Source organism: Aedes aegypti, chromosome 3 (assembly GCF_002204515.2).
Source record: "Aedes aegypti strain LVP_AGWG chromosome 3, AaegL5.0 Primary Assembly, whole genome shotgun sequence".
Taxonomy (NCBI): Eukaryota; Metazoa; Arthropoda; class Insecta; order Diptera; family Culicidae; genus Aedes; species Aedes aegypti.
The window spans coordinates 81,644,638-81,662,033 of record NC_035109.1 but is presented as its reverse complement, the minus strand read 5'-3'; the positions used below and the strand labels follow the sequence as shown (position 1 = coordinate 81,662,033).

The 17,396-nt window shown below is 36.9% G+C and overlaps 1 protein-coding gene across 3 annotated transcripts in view; it reads left to right on the top strand.

Moving 5' to 3' along the window:
* LOC5577988 (serine/threonine-protein kinase minibrain) overlaps positions 1–17,396 on the top strand; it is a 232,117-nt gene that overhangs the window by 128,403 nt on the left and 86,318 nt on the right. The window lies entirely within an intron of this gene.

The following is a 17,396-nucleotide window of genomic DNA, read 5'->3' as shown; positions in this document are numbered from 1 at the left end:
TATGTTGACATACTTTCAAGGACTCCTCCAGAGATCCCTCAAGAAATTTCTCTAGTGATTCCTCCAACAAGTATCCAAAAAAATTTCCCATCAGTGTTTTAAGATATACTTAGACAAATTTCTTCAGGACCAAAGAGTGCATCGTAGAAGTCCACGCAATCGTGTTTTTGTTTCCTTTTGTCATGGCGTCGTGTGTGAATCATGTTGTGAGAGTGCAAGAAGATATACCTACGTGTTCAGTCGAGGTTGAATTACCAACTGGTGAGCTCGTTTCATGCTCATAATAACGCATTTTTTATCGGTGAAACATAACATTAATGTAATTTTCAAACAAACTATGGATGGTTCGTCGCTTCAAGTGTCGGCATTAACCCTTCTTCTACTAATATATTTTCATCGCGTGACAAAAATGCATAACTAATTTTAAGCAAAAATCGTATTTTTCCACTCTATTTATGAATCGCATCACCAACCGAAGGTGATTCCCAGATCTTTTTCCTCCCTCACTAATAAACACCCTTCCCGTAGTGATTGTGGAGATGCAGAGGTATTCTCGGTCTCTAGAAGCAACAATCATTACACACTAACATTCTTTCTCAATCCCAACTGACTGTAAGGACTTGGCCGGCATCGTTATTGATCAGAGTTATTGATATGAGAGCTGCCAAAATGTGCCCTTCGAGAGTAAGTGGAAAGTCCCACCCCTTATTCATTTGGATCGTAGTGTGATTCTTACCAGTTCCTCCGCGATAGCAACCATTGACATGTACAGTCAGTCTATGCTATGCTATGTAAATCCACAGAAAAAATATTCCAAATACACTGATAGGCAAAATAAAGTGCCCACCTTACCAGTTTTCGAATTTCTCTCATTGATTTGGTTCAAATTAAAGTTACCACACCTAAATCTATTGTGATATTTTATTTTTGATGTTCTTTTAAAGTTGCACTTACGAAATTTTGATAAAAAAAGAATTTTACTCATAGAAAAAGAAAATCAATTTGTATTGAAAAAAAAGTAGTGACAAAAATAAGTGCCCACTTCCTTCTTGGCCCCAGAAAAGATGATTTAAGAAAAATAAAACGCAATTTAATAGTTAATGTGTCCTCCTTTGGCCTTAAGGACTTGCTGGAGGCTCTTCGGCATGCTTTTCACCAGGTTTTGTAGGTGTTGTGGATCTAGTCCTTCCCAGGCGAGCTCCAAGGCTTCAAAATAATTATTTTTGTTGGTAACACCTGTTTTTTCAACCCTGGCATCGAGAATCGCCCACAAATTCTCGATGGGGTTCAGGTTTGGGCTTTGTGGAGACCATTCCAGCGGTTTAATCCGACAAGACCGGAAGAAAGACTTGGTCTTCTTTCCAGTATGCTTCGGGTCGTTGTTCTAGAGAAATATGAACTTCTCTTCAAGGCCCGTCTGGATCAGCGAAACCTCCAGATTTTCCCGCAAGTTGTTAATGTAGGAATCTGCCGTCATTATTCCGTCGATTTTCACGAAGCTTCCTACTCCACTCCATGAAAAACACCCCCAGACCATACCATTTCATCACATCACACCTCCATGCGTCAACGTTCCTTGGATGTGGCGCTCCTGAAGCTCGAGCTGTCTAACCGGAAGCGGCGGGCTCGTGGGTGGTGCAGAGTGCCACATCTATGGAACGGTGAAGCACGGAGGAGGAAATGTGATGGTCTGGGGGTGAACCAAATCAATGAGAGAAATTCGAAAACTGGTAAGGTGGGCACTTTATTTTGCCTATCAGTGTACTTTGAAGAAATTCATTTAGGGATTTTTTCACAAAGATCTACAAGAACTCCTACACTATTTTATCCAGTTCTCTTTCCATGCCTCATATGGATGCCTTCATCCACATTTACTCTCAGAGTCCCAGGAAAAGTTTCAAAAATTGCTTCAGGGATTATTCGAGGACATATGTACTGTTTCAGTAAATCCCCAATAAGTTTCTCTAGGAATTCCTCCAATATTTCATTCAAGCATTACTCCTACAATTTCTTGACTAAAATGTTCATGGCTTCTTCAAAAGTTCATATATCATTTCAGTAGTTGCGCTGTCAGGTACATTGTGTACAACATATAAGGAAAAACCTCGCTCATCGTACACAGCATCAGCGCGGCGGTCAATTGCGCGACAACTTGATGGTTAAGGTTTCACTCCATCTAAGACTAAAGTAATTATTCCACCAATTCCTACGATAATTTCTACGCAAATTTCTTCAAGCATTCGTGGAGTTCCTACTGACAGGGCTGATAGCGAGTCACTTTTTCTTGACATGACTGTTTCATTTTGCACCTAGTCAATAAAATGTCACTATTCCCACAAAAAGTCATTAAAGTCACCTTTTCAGTAAAATGATCACAATTTTGGTAATGAAATAAAGAAGAAAATCTGAAGTAGTTTCTCCAATTCAGTATTGAGAAAAGAAAACGTTCCTGTTGAAATATCAGGAGAATATTGAGTAGAATTTTTTGATGAAATGTATGATTTTTTTATGTTTTAAGTGAAATTTGTTGTGGAAATTCTGTGAAAATGGTTTTGGAAAAAAAAATTACCAAGAAACAATACGAATTCTATGTACGATCTGTTAAATGAATTGCTCGTGGGATCAGCAGGCACCTTCAGACTACCCCTGAAAAAAAAACATTTTCTTTCAGAATATAAGCCAGAAGTTTCTCTGTAGTTCCAATTGAAAACTATTAAATGAACTGGTTAGTAGACTTAGCCAGGAATTTCACAATTACTAGGAACTCTAAAATAAAATGTTCAATAATTTTATTTGGAAAAATTCGGGAATACACGTAGAAAATGTCAAATGCTCCAATTTACCACATTTTACATTTTGTAACTTATTATACATTATCTTGAAGTCTGCTGGCCGCTACCAGCCCTGTGCATGATATTATTCAGAGATTTATTTGTTTATTGTTTCAACTATCTTAGCAATCATCCAAGACAGCCTCTAGAGTCCATGAGTTCTTTCTTTGAAACTTGTAGGAGTTCATCAAGGGAACTTTTGAACATAATTAAATATCTTTAGATGTTACTTTAGGATTTCTGTCCGAAATTTGTCTTAAACTAAAAAAAATATCTAAAATATCATTAAAAAAAAATCTTGGCATTTTCTAAAAGACATTCTTGAAAAAATGACCGCAAAATTCTTTGAAGACTTGCTTGGGATATGTCTCAGAGAATGGAATAAATCCTAATGAATTTTAGGGAAAATCTTTGTGATAATTCCTGAAGGTGATCTTAGAGAAATTTCTGGTTTGAATTTAAAAGAAAACCTCAACTGGAATTTTGTAGAAAATACGAAAAAAACTGGTTGTATTCATGAGGATGTATCAAACGGGAAAATCGGTGGAAGTCTTGAGAAAACGATGGCAGAAAGATTGGAAAAATCTTGGAGGACTTAAAACTTTCTTAGAAAAAGAAATCTGAACGAATGTTTGAAGCATTTCCTGTTGGAATCTCTAAGGATGAATTTTTGAGATATCTAAAACCAAAGTCTTGTTTAGAAAGTTCGTCGAAAACAGTGAACGTACTCCAGGAGAAATCTTAGGAGTATCATCTGAATCTAGTTTTGGGCAAATACCTGAATTAGTTAACGGAGAAGACAATGCTTATCTTATGATTAGTTTTACAGTGAGAGGCAAAATAAAGTGCCCACCTTACCAGTTTTCGAATTTCTCTCATTGATTTGGTTCAAATTAAAGTTAACACACCTAAATCTTTTGTGATATTTTATTTTTGATGTTCTTTTAAAGTTGCACTTACGAAATTTTGATAAAAAAAAGAATTTTACTTAAAGAAAAAGAAAATCAATTTGTATTGAAAAAAAAGTAGTGACAAAAATAAGTGCCCACTTCCTTCTTGGCCCCAGAAAAGATGATTTAAGAAAAAAAAAAGGCAATTTAATAGTTTATGTGTCCTCCTTTGGCCTTAAGGACTTGCTGGAGGCTCTTCGGCATGCTTTTCACCAGGTTTTGTAGGTGTTGTGGATCTAGTTCTTCCCAGGCGCGCTCCAAGGCTTCAAAATAATTATTTTTGTTGGTAACACCAGTTTTTTCAACCCTGGCATCGAGAATCGCCCACAAATTCTCGATGGGGTTGAGGTCTGGGCTTTGTGGAGGCCATTCCAGCGGTTTAATCCGACAAGACCGGAAAAAAGACTTGGTCTTCTTTCCAGTATGCTTCGGGTCGTTGTTCTAGAGAAATATGAATTTCTCTTCAAGGCCCGTCTGGATCAGCGAAACCTCCAGATTTTCCAGCAAGATGTTAATGTAGGAATCTGCCATCATTATTCCGTCGATTTTCACGAGGTTTTCTACTCCACTCCATGAAAAACACCCCCAGACCATCACATTTCCTCCTCCATGCTTCACCGTTCCTTGGATGTGGTGCTCTGCATCACACACGAGCCCGCCGCTCTCGGTTAGACAGCTCGAGCTTCAGGAGCGCCACATCCAAGGAACGGTGACGCATGGAAGTGTGATGTGATGAAATGTGATGGTCTGGGGGTGTTTTTCATGGAGTGGAGTAGGAAGCGTCGTGAAAATCGACGGAATAATGACGGCAGATTCCTACATTAACATCTTGCTGGAAAATCTGGAGGTTTCGCTGATCCAGACGGGCCTTGAAGAGAAATTCATATTTCTCTAGAACAACGACCCGAAGCATACTGGAAAGAAGACCAAGTCTTTCTTCCGGTCTTGTCGGATTAAACCGCTGGAATGGCCTCCACAAAGCCCAGACCTCAACCCCATCGAGAATTTGTGGGCGATTCTCGATGCTAGGGTTGAAAAAACTGGTGTTACCAACAAAAATAATTATTTTGAAGCCTTGGAGCGCGCCTGGGAAGAACTAGATCCACAACACCTACAAAACCTGGTGAAAAGCATGCCGAAGAGCCTCCAGCAAGTCCTTAAGGCCAAAGGAGGACACATTAACTATTAAATTGCTTTTTATTTTTCTTAAATCATCTTTTCTGGGGCCAAGAAGGAAGTGGGCACTTATTTTTGTCACTACTTTTTTTTCAATACAAATTGATTTTCTTTTTCTTTAAGTAAAATTCTTTTTTTAATCAAAATTTCGTAAGTGCAACTTTAAAAGAACATCAAAAATGAAATATCACAAAAGATTTAGGTGTGTTAACTTTAATTTGAACCAAATCAATGAGAGAAATTCGAAAACTGGTAAGGTGGGCACTTTATTTTGCCTCTCACTGTATGTTTCTTTTTGATTTCTTAGTTCCCATTTGGTCCCTTTTTGGTCACTTTTCGGTCTCTTTTTGTTCTTTTTTTGCTGTCATAGAGGTCTTTAAAGTTCCTATTTTCAAGAACCTTAGTCGTTACCAGCCTTGATGTTCAAATCTTGCGCAACCCATTCCATCTTACATAATGTGTTATAAAGAATCTGAAAGCAATCGCTTATACATGGTTAGTTTTATTTCATGTTAAGAAACTATCAAATTTGATTATAATTCGGTTAGGGAAAGTAGCACAATTAGTAATATATCTGTTGAAATTGTTTAATTGAGATTAAATTTTGTTATTTTTACTACTAATCGGTTAAAAAATAACACATGGTATAAGAAAAAAAACGGACTGATTAACAAAATCTGTTACAATTCTATTGCAATCCACTGGTCGGGTTGGGTTCGTTATCGCCTCACAGTCTCAGTCTCTGTTGCTGTTGCTGCTGCTGCTGCTGCTAATGAACGCAATCACAGCAGTTTGTCGGTCGGTCAATAAACCAACCGGAATGTGCTGACCTTTCCCAATTGAAAGAATGTTGTGGCGGGGGCTCGAATCAGAGCAAGCAAGCAGTCCCTCTGGCGGTGCCCTTTTTCATTCAATGTCGCCTTAAATCATCGATACTTACAGCATGGGTAACAACACGCAGTTGGGTGTTTTGTTGGATTGTGATGAACTCAAGTTCATGACACAGGAGAAAGGATGTGCAACAGTTATGATGTCTGTTGGATTCTTGGCTTGATAGGTGGACTCTGAACCCTAAGCCGAATGGCGGGTTAAAGTTACACTACAGGACGTTCATATATTTTTTGTATAACCTTTGGAAATATTTTTCTACCCGATTGATTTAAGCTTAGGGAAACTAATCCTATTTCCGGCACATGATTCACTTCGGCTTTTTCTATTAATCCTCAAATACCCATTTTATTTTCCATCTAAATATAATATTTTTCTATCTAAAATCGTTCTCAGCATGATGCATATTGTGACCAAATATGAGCACAGCATACCGAAGTCAACCCTGGAAATAGGTGTTCTTGTGAATAACGTGTAGGAATTATTGTACAAATCTTAGAGATGGTATTGATCAATACAAATCAAGATGGTATTGTTTAGCAATTTAAGTGAAATTTTTGTGGAGGAATCTCTAGAAAAATATCTGAGTATTTCTGAAGGTATTCCTTAATAAAATCATAGGCGAGTCCTTACTATCCCTTGAAAATATTTCCCAGGATATTCAATGCAAAATCTGCTGAAAGTCTTACATAAATGATTGGAAGAATCTCGTATTGAATTCCTAACAAACATCTTTTGAAATATTTTACAACTATGCAAAAAACTCATTCTTTTTCGAAATTCACTTTATTAAAGTTTATAAAAAGCTTTCACGCAAATATATCGCTTTCTACTTAAATCCTTTGGTAATTCCAATTTTCGTCTGCTATTCTAAAATTATTCTAAGCGTTTTCTACTTATTTATTGACATCTTAGCAGCATTCTAGAAGCAATTTCAATTTTCAATCACTATCAACAAAACTTATCTCCCGAAAGATTCCTAAAGTTAGGTTAAAATCCAAAACTCCAACAAGATCTCGACATTCCCAAAATTCCAATTTTATTCATAACCAGGGGTTCAATATCAAGAAAATTGAGAATATCTCTCACTAATCGCTCTCTGTAACAATCATGATCCGCTGCACATCACGAAATTCTGTTTATCGTCTACTGCTACAGCTCTGATTGTATCTGGAGGATAACAGTGCATCGGAGATTGTTTATCATGCAACTAAAGTGAAACACCTATCCTTAATTGTAAATAAACGAGAGAAATGAGTTTTATCATCGCTGTCCCTTTGCGACTCTCGTTCGTTGCTCTTATTTATCAAACTTGTTACAACTTTTGGAACATTGTCGATAATGGAACTGCTGCAGATGGGATGTTTTTCTTCGCTTGCTTTGATCGTGCTTCTAAATCAGATGAATGAATGCTCCTAAATGATTTCCTTACATTTATTACATTTTATTTTTTTTTTCTGTAAATTTATCGAGGTACTATATTGAAACAAAACTCAACAGCGGCTCATATAGGAAGTTCTCCTCGGATTCCATCGCATGTTTTTCCCAAAATTTCATGTATGCTTTGTTTCCTGAAAGAATCTGTAAGGTTTCTGAAATTCATGTGCTGGTGGTATAGACAATGCTGTTGTTATTTCTAAAAAAACAGGAAGGAAATCCTGGAAGGAAATTCTTAATCCTTAATTCTTTACAGTATTTCGAGAGACTTGTGGTTGAACATGTTTGATGATTTTATTGAAAATCACGGATATTATTTAGGAAAGTGATCTGAGGTGGAATTTATTGCTGAATTTCCAAAGATCTGCTTCGGATTTTCGGCAGTAATTCCCAAAGAAATATTTTGAGAAAATCTCAAAAAAAATCTATCACTCTTTTACTGCGCAAATCATGCGAGAAAACACTTCTATGTCTACATATACTGTATAGATTCGAACCCAATCCATAGGCCCTTGGTACTCCGAAGATCGATCGTCTTGACGCACGTCTCGTACTTTCGACTCGTTGAACAAAAAACCGCCGTCAGACTCCCGTCAGCCGAGATTGACGGCAGCATCCTTCGACGGCGATGACAAACAACAAGCTTCAAGCGTCCACTTCCTTTTTTGCGCCGATATTCGAAAGACCAGCTGCCGCCACATCAGCCGCGCGCTCTCTTCAATTATATGGATGGTTCGGCCGGGAACGGGATGGACGTGTCCTTGAGCAACAACGACACAGTCTCCTACAGTTCTCCGCAAGTAAATGACGCATCACTTAATCTCGCAAGGTGGAGTTCTGTGACGGCCGGTCACTCGTTGTTACTTTGAAGACGATGATTGGGTGGTTGGGTACCCGCGCAAAGTTTGATATCATATTGAAAACCAACTTTGATGCTATAATGTCGCAGACACAGACGCAGTTTGTTGTCATTTTGATCGTGTTAACGGTTAAAATGTCAAAACTCGGAGCAGAAAAATGTTCCCATGAAATCCAATTGAAAACTTTTTTTTACTGTCAATCGAATTAAAAATTATTTCTGCTATCATGAAGAATAAATTGAGAACTGAGTGCTTCATGGTGCCCAAGCAAGACAGTTCGTTTACACGCCGCCGAAGTATAGAGCTGCCATGTCGATGATAGATTATCAATTGGTGAGCTTGTTTCATGCTTCTACATATTTCAAATTTAGTGAAAAAGTAAACGATTTGATAGCCGCGTTAAAAAAAAAACCAATGATTTGTTCGACACTCCAAAAGCCTTTCGACTTGCTTTCTTTTTTATGTCATACGTTGCACGGGTAATTTGCGATATCAAGAGAACAAAACACCATTCTAGTAGGGTCCGGATGCTGAGAGAAGTGTGTCTGAGGGTTCGTAAGGTTGAGCCTCTGGAAGAGATCATAAGCGTGATTTGGCGTCATCGTCGGTTCTATACTGTTGGAAGTTGACGTCACTATCGTTGTTGCATTTAATGATAGCACTTTTAGCGTGCGGTAATTCAATCAGGTACTTCCTTTTTGAAGATATCACTCGTCTTCTGAAAGTTGTTATTGTTTGGACTTGGTGATTGAGTTCTCAGGAAAAAATGGATGTTGTATGGATCGGAGTACCGACTGGGAGAAAAGTAGACTTCCGTTTGAAAGCAGGCTACTTAGAGTTCAGGCAACCAATACAGGATGCTTAATAGGGTGTCCCATTTTCCCACTCGCTCACAGACGTTTGTTCCCAGTAGCTCATGAGAAAAGGTTGGGTCGAATATATGTTCAATGAAATCAATACACCATTTTTGTTCAATTCAAAATTGCCAATTATACTAATAGACATATTTTTCTTTTTTTTCAGGTATGTATTCGACAAACAACAATCAATTGCTATGTTGATAACATCGATAGGATTGGTGATGAGAATATGGAATGAGTATCAATTATGCACTATTAAAAAATGTGTGTTTTATATCCTCAATTCATAAGTAATTTTGAAATAGAGATTTATTATGGTTTTTCATATATTAACAGAATTTTAGCAAATTTGATTCAATATTTTTCCATTTTGTATTACTTCAAAAATAGTACTGTAGTTTAAGAATGTTTGAAACAAAAAACATCATGGAAAATTCTTTAAAGTATTCTTAGAGGAAACGTTGGAGTAATTTCTGAGTATTTCGTTGAGGTAATTTTTTGTTGGATTATTGATGGAGAAGAAGAATTTACTAGAATCTCTGTTAAAATTCTCATTAAGGACTTGCTCGAGTTTTGGGCGAATTACTGGTGAAATCTATAGAGCAAGACGGGGTTGGTGGTCTTCTGGCTACCGATTTTGCTTTATAAACAGAAGGTCATGGGTTCAATCCCAGGCCCGTCCCTCTCCTCATACTTTGTAGTTGTATTTTTAACTTGCTTCTATCTTCTATTCTCAATCTATCACAGTTGATCTGTACATAGAATTTACTAGAACCAGAGACGGACAAAAAACTGTTTTCCTACGTTTCCATTTTGTCATCATTATAGCACGCCTTCCCTTACGCCTGATACATAGACTGCCATAACCAAACAGCAAGCCTCTCTAAATTCTAAATTTAACACCCTACGCATTCCCGCATAAACTGGCGTAGATGCAGGAGTATATCCGCTCTACTGAGAGCCAGTTTATCTGATCTGGCGATAGTGGAGTAACAACCACCAATGAAGCTCAAGCTCAATTTCTGCTGAAATCTATAGAACAATCTCTGGCGCAATATTCGCTGTTATCCATAGCGGAATTCCTTGTTAAATTCTTGAAGAAAACAAGAACAAGAATCTTAGGATACATTCCTGAAGAACTGCGGATTTGATAAATTTCTGAAATAATGTTTTGAAATATATTGGTCTTGCTAAATATCTTGTAATCGCCTCTACGGTGGGCCCCCAAATTTGTACCAATGATTTATGGAATATCAATATGCGCTATGAAGAGGAATTTATACTGTATCTCTTAATTGGCTTTCCTTTCCAAACCAAAGCAATTTGCCATCAAATCAGAAGGCCGCAACCGCCAAAAAAGGTTTCTAAGCCGTTTAATCCTACCAAGTAGTAATCAAACCACCACCACCGTTCGGCGATTGCAAACAAAATACAATCGCCTATCGAATGGTCGGTTTTGGAATTGTTTCGTCAATTTAATTTCTGAGAAATAACGCGAAAGGTATTGACTGGCTTTGCCAGTTTTGGTCAGTCCATTAGAGAAAGGTAGCCGTTCTCCATGGGTAAAACATTTTTCCATGGGGGCCTCTGCATTTTTGGGTGAACAATTTATTGCACTTCTTCTTGGCATTACGTTCCCACTGGGACAAAGCCTGCTTTTCAGCTTAGTGTTCTTATGAACACTCTCCCAGTTATTAGCTGAGAACTTTCTCTGATAAAGTTGGCATTATCGCATTCGTACATTGTGTGGCAGGTACGATGATACTTTTTGACCAGGGAAAACAAGGAAATATCAATTACGAAAAGATCCTGGACCGACCGGGAATCGACCTCAGACACCTTTAGCATCGCTTTGTTTTGTAGCCGTGGACATTACCACTAGACTAAGAGAGACCCATAATGCACTAAATATAGAAATAAAAGTCTCACAAATTTCACGTGGCGTTGCCGAATGGTTTGGTTGCGTTGCTCGCCTTGACCAATTGTACGGAGAGTGCAAATTATTTGGCATCAAATTGTGGCTAGAGAGAGAGAGAGTGTGAACCAGCACCCGGGGTAGGAACGCCTTTGGAAGGATTAATCATCGATTTTTGCACGGCGGATGAGCAATACGTGTAGAAATTTGAGCGGACCCACACATACGGGGCAGCAGCAGCAGCAGCTGTTGCCAATAAAAGCGTAAAACCTGACTAATTAACAGTTGAGGTGAATGGCTTTTCCGTGAATCCATCAACGTCGTCATTGCACACTGATCGCTCAAGTAGTAGCTTGGCTTCCCTTATTCATCGTCCTTTGTTTCAGTTATTTCTGGTGCTGAAATGTAACAGACTGAAAACATTTATACTTTGTGTTTCGCAAATTTATAAAAATAAATAAACAGCAGTAAACTTTCACTCCATGGAATCCCTAAATACTGCTAGGAATTCTCCAAGAACTTCAATAAATATTTAAACGGAAATTTCTGGAAGTTATCCTTACAATAACCAAACTACTCCGTTATTGCAAGAACAGCTGTACTTACACAGAAACCAGCAGACACTACTCGGGATCAATAGCATCCGCAATGTGTAAGTACTGGTTAGTGATCTAGGTCAATTTGGGAATGGGAGGGAAATGTTGACGTGTTACTTGCTTTATGGAAGCCGAGGAGTCCTCTGCACTTCCACAAGAAAACACTGGGAGTTTGGATATGGGAAAGGATTCGAAACATTATTTCCATACTATTTAGATTCGACTTAATGTCCTTTCGACGAAATGTCGGTTCGACCAAATGTCATAAACTTTCTATTGCATCAAAACATGTTTGACCACATGTCCATTCGACGAAATGTCCTTTCGACCAAACGTACTTTTGAATAATCGTCATTTGACTAAATGTCATTCGACCAAATGTCATAGATTCACACTAAACATTTTCCCAAAGGAAAGATAGCCCCACGATTTTCACTAGTTTTTTTTCATTAATTCTTCCATTGAATTTCTTAGTTGTTACTCTAGTCTAGCGTCTAGGATTCCTTCAAAGATTATCATTCAGATTATCAGTTCACTCCAAAGGTTTTGAAAAAGAATCTCTGGAGATATCCTTAACACTTCAGTCGTTGCGCTGTTGTATTTTGTACAACACCGTTGAAAAAACCTCGCTTTTCGTTCACAACAGCAGCGCGGTGGTTCTGACGGTGGCAAACCGCACGACGACTGGAAGGTTAAAACATTCTTGGAGACATTTCTTGAGAAATTACTGGTTGAATTCTTGAAGATATCCTAAGCGGAAATCTTGGATTAAATGCTAGTAAAATCAATGAATGATTCACTGAATGAAATCTTGGATGATTTCTTTGGTGGAATTCCTGGTGGATTCCCAGGTTGAGTGGCTTTTTTCAGGCATGAGGTCTCTAAAGTTCATATTTTCAAAACATTCATACACTAGCCTGTAGAAAATACCAACAAAAAATCATAACTCGCGCGACAATTAAAAAAAAAACAATCCTCAGATCGTTAGTGAATATTGGTCACCACATTATCAATAGGGTAAAAGCACCGGTTTTGGCCAGCCTAAGAGAAAATATCAATTAAAATTAAATGAGAAGCCGTATTTATACTACAAAAATGTCAAATGCAAACTTTCAATCCATATTATGTGTGTAAAATATCGTAACTGAGCTAAACCAATTTTTTCACTTTGAAAATCCCATTGGTTAATATAGGCCAACGGAACCAGTTTCGGCCAGAGATTTATCTTCGATTCCTAAATTGGCCAATCGCATTGATTTCTCATGAGAGTGGCCAAATTAGGAGTGCCTTGGCCAAATTAGGTGTATGGGAGTAAAAATTATAAGGAATATGAATTATTTTTCTTATGTTTTGAATCAATTTGGACGAGTAAATCAATGTAGATCTATCCTGTGAATGTGATCTACTGAACACAAAAGGTTTCATGCTGATTGGCTATATAAAACGGTGTATAATCCACTATGGCTACAACTAGCGTATGGCCAAAACCGGTGCTTCTACCCTACCTTTTTCAAATCAATAAATGTGATTTTTCGCTCGTTGAGTGATGATTTACTATAACTACACGTTAATAATCGGGTTAATCCCTAAAACTGCCAAAAATACTTGAACCATTTTCGATTTTCAACCAAGTGTTGGCCTTTTTCATAGGCCAAGTTGAATTTTGTTAGCGTACATTGGCCCAAGGCTTGGCCCTTTTGGTTTACAACGAATGAGTAAGAAACAGTCATTGGCCACCATGCTAAGGCCAATGACAGTTTGCGAAATTTTCCTTGATAAAGAGAGATCCGTTTATTAGTCGTTTTGATTTTTTTTTTTTAATGTTTTAATTGGCCAAAAATCGGGCTTATAACGGTAAGTTTTATGATTATGTTGACAATGTTTGTATGGTATGAAGAACCCGATTTGTTTGCAATTTGATTATTAGCCCTTTAGAAATGTTACACAATAAATTGAGATAAATAAACATCAGCAACATGATCATAATTATTGTTTTAGTTGTTAAATGTTTTGTAACTTTCATTAAGGAAACATATTCAAGAAATTTGACGAATGTTTTGTGAAGATTATGTAGAACAAATGTTTTATTTTATGTTGTTCAACGTTTTCACTTCATGAATCTGAATTGAAATCGCAGCAAGAGGAAGAATTTTAAACTAGATATATAGTTATAGAGATATCGAATTATTGAGACTTATGCAATGTATGGGAGACTGAAGGGATTGCAAAATCCATCAAGTTATAAAATAACGAGTTGTGGAGTGTTATCAACATCAAGGTTTTAGTCAAATTCGATTAAAAGTTTGGAAATACTTTTATAAATTATGGAAAAGTGATTGATAATAACTTCGTCAATTGCATTTCTTTAGTTCTCATAGGCTCATCTGGAGGATCTACAATCCCAACGAACTCGACTACACGCCTCTGTCTGCAACGTTGTAACTCAATAGTCGTCACCATTCCTGCCTTGTCATCGTTCTAACTTACGACAGAAATGGTGAGCACACGCGCGCGCACAAATGGCTTGATACTCCTCGCATCGATTGTCGTAATATACTATCGAGCAAAATATTTACTTACACCGAACTGGAACTTAATGGAACGAGGAAGGGAAATGGGAGAAGGCCCATCACAACAACCGAAGTGCAACGCGCAAAAGGAAGCGTAAACACGTTTCCTCCTAACCAGCTTTACCAGAACGTAAACAACTTTTCCGTTGCACTTGACCATGCTTACGTTGCTGTTTGGCGCGCAAAAGCCTGATGCACGCCGATCAAAACAGATCCGGGAATATGAATGGTTTTGCGAAAAAGGTAGTTTTCCATTTTGATGGAAATTTTTGTGAGTGAAGTGCACTAGGAGCGTATGAGAATACACTATGACCCATTTGTTCAAAACAAGAGCAATAAAGTGCACTGGAAGTTCCCGTCGAAAGTTTCAAATCCGCAGACCTTCAAAATCTCGCTTCGCTGATTACTTGCTATGGGCTATTGCACGCATACAAGCTTAGCGGAACGTGCTCGCAGCGCACAAAATTCGCCGCTCATGGACTCGCAACTTGATTTGCTCTGTCAGCTCCAACCGTCATCGATGTGAAGGTGGGTTAAACAACCCCAAAGGAATCCGAAGAATGTGCGCTCGCGCGATTCACCGCGAGTGCACTCTTTTCTCCGGTGGGTTGAATCTTGGACTTGGAGCGACGTCGACGGAATCCAAGAGGATGCGATACGTATTTTATTCAATTAACAATTCGCTTCCAATTAACTTAACCTAAATAAATAACGTATTAACCGTAGCAATAGAAGATTGCAACGATTTTTGTCTAAAATTTTTAACAATTTTTTTCGACATTTGTTCCAATGTTTTAACATTTGATATTCTATGTAGCTCATTAGTATTATACCAGGGACAGAACTTCAGAATAATTTTCAAAATTTTATTTTGAATCCTCTTCCTGGTATTACAACAGCTAGTCTATATTGGTACAGCATACAACATGGCTGGCCTGAAGGTTTAAAATCAAAAGCTTTTTCTTAAGACAAAGTTTTGATTTTCTGTTAATAAGTGGAAAAGTACATTTTATCAGGGTGTCCATCCATCCGGGAAATCCGGGGAAAGCGGGAAAAACTCGGGAATTCCAAATGACCGGGAAAAATACGGAAAACACCAGGGAAATTGTCGAACACACCGGGAAAAGCAATACGGGCGAAACTAGAAAATTTCGTAAGGGGGACACGACTGCTTAACAATTCACACTTTGTAACAAAACTGACATTATGACTTTTTGTGAGTTAATGGAGTTAGTTTTTCTAGCAAAATCCTGTAAAAAAATCATTGGTTTTCAGAAGATATCTGGGAAATTTTTTCTCACATTTTTTACCTATTTCTTTTTAGATCTTTTGTGAATTTCTGGCTGAAGACGTTGAATATTATTGAATTGAATTGAATCATAGGAAATCTTATGGATTGTAATCGAATCCTTGAAAAAAATCTAGAAAGGTACTTAAAGATTTCTGGCAAGGTTCTTGGTAGGATGCTTAATAAATTTCCATTAAGGGTCATGAAAATGATAATACAGTGACCCCACGCAGTTGAATCACCCACAATTTATGAATCAGCTGATTTAAAAAGACATAATTATTATCAAACTTGTCACAAAACATCACAGAATTATTTTTACACATCGTTTCTTATCAGTAAAAATAATTCTGTGATGTTTTGTGACAAGTTTGATAATAATTTTGTCTTTTGAAATCAGCTGATTCATAAATTGTGGGTGATTCAACTGTGTGGGGTGACTGTATCTTTGTAAGAATCCTAACGGAAATCGGAGCGAATAATTTGCGGATTCCATAAAAGATTTTTTGGGAATTCTTCAAAAAATTTTGTTTTTCATGAAATTTTTTAAAAATTTCCTAGCAGTTGATAAAAAACTGATTTTTTTTTGTGAAATTTCTCAGGAAATCTGAGTGGTTTCTTACTGAAATCCTGGACTTCCTGGTGGATTCCTAGAGACGCTATTACTGATTTTTGGTGAAGCCTTGTTTGGATTACTATAGGGTGTCCCAGAATGTATGGGCACGACTTCGATAATGAAAATCATAGTACTTTTCCAAACAATCAAATGTTTTTATATTTTTGTATTTTTGATTTTAGAAAATCAATTCTTATCTGGTCAGCACAGACCCTACATTTTGTTTTTTTAATAACTAGTAAAATATATTTTTATCAAAATCTATCGCCGTGGTGATTTCAAGTACATTGTTTCAAGGATGTTTTACTTAATTTTTTGTTTGAAATTTTATTTGGCTTTGTTAGAAAACACTCGAAAAATGGTAAAATTCGAAAAATCTCATATTTTTCACTCAATATAAGACAACATCACGAAGTTATAACTCTTCAGGTATTTTAAATAGTAATAAAAATAATACATTTCAGATTTACGAAAGGATAATCCCTATTCTCTTGAGTAGGGCACATAAATTTTTGTTTTATTCATGCTTTTACGTTAACATACAGATTTGTTTTTTGACCATTCTTATATCGACCACCATATTTTTAGTACAAATACAAATTTTACATGCTTAAGTTTAAAATTTCAATTTGAATAAATGATAATCCGATCAATTATCATATCGTTGCTAATATTTTTTTTCGCTATTTTTGAAATGGAACAAATTGTGTAAGTCGCTCAAAAATAACGCGATTCGTGCAAGACTGGTAGAAGATGCTTCAAATAAATATTACGAAGTCAACACATTAACAATTAAATTGAACATTAAAAAATCGCAATCTACTCTTGTTGGGTACAGTAATCAAATGTGTAACAATAAGATTTTCATTTTCTCTAGTTTTGAAATGACAGCATGGTAAAGTCGTGCCCATACTTTCTGGGACATCCTATTGCTTAATTAATCTACAGTCTTTATGAGGTCCCTTACGAGATTTCTTATGGTTTTCTGTAGATTTACCAAATTTTTACTGTTATTGATAACGAATAGCTTGCAAGATCCAGTATGAATTCAAGGGGCAGATTTTTGTTTTGTTCTTGACGACATTCTTCGAAAAATCGTTGATGGATTGCTGCTAAGATGCTTGTTTGGATTTACGTCATTTTTTAGCAAGCAAGCCATTAAAGTTTTTTATGGCATGATATCATTTTAAAGTTATGCACTAACTCAAAAACGAGATCATGTCAAATTTTGTCGTTTTGTAGAAATAATTAATTTTTTTTTCATATTATTTTTAAATGTCACCTATGATTTTTAATTTATGCACGGTATCCTTCACCCTTTCGAATGAAAGTACTGTAAGTATTGAAAGGTTATTTTTACTGTGCCAAACATTTTTTTCAAGGCTTTTTTAAATATACTAGAGATCTTT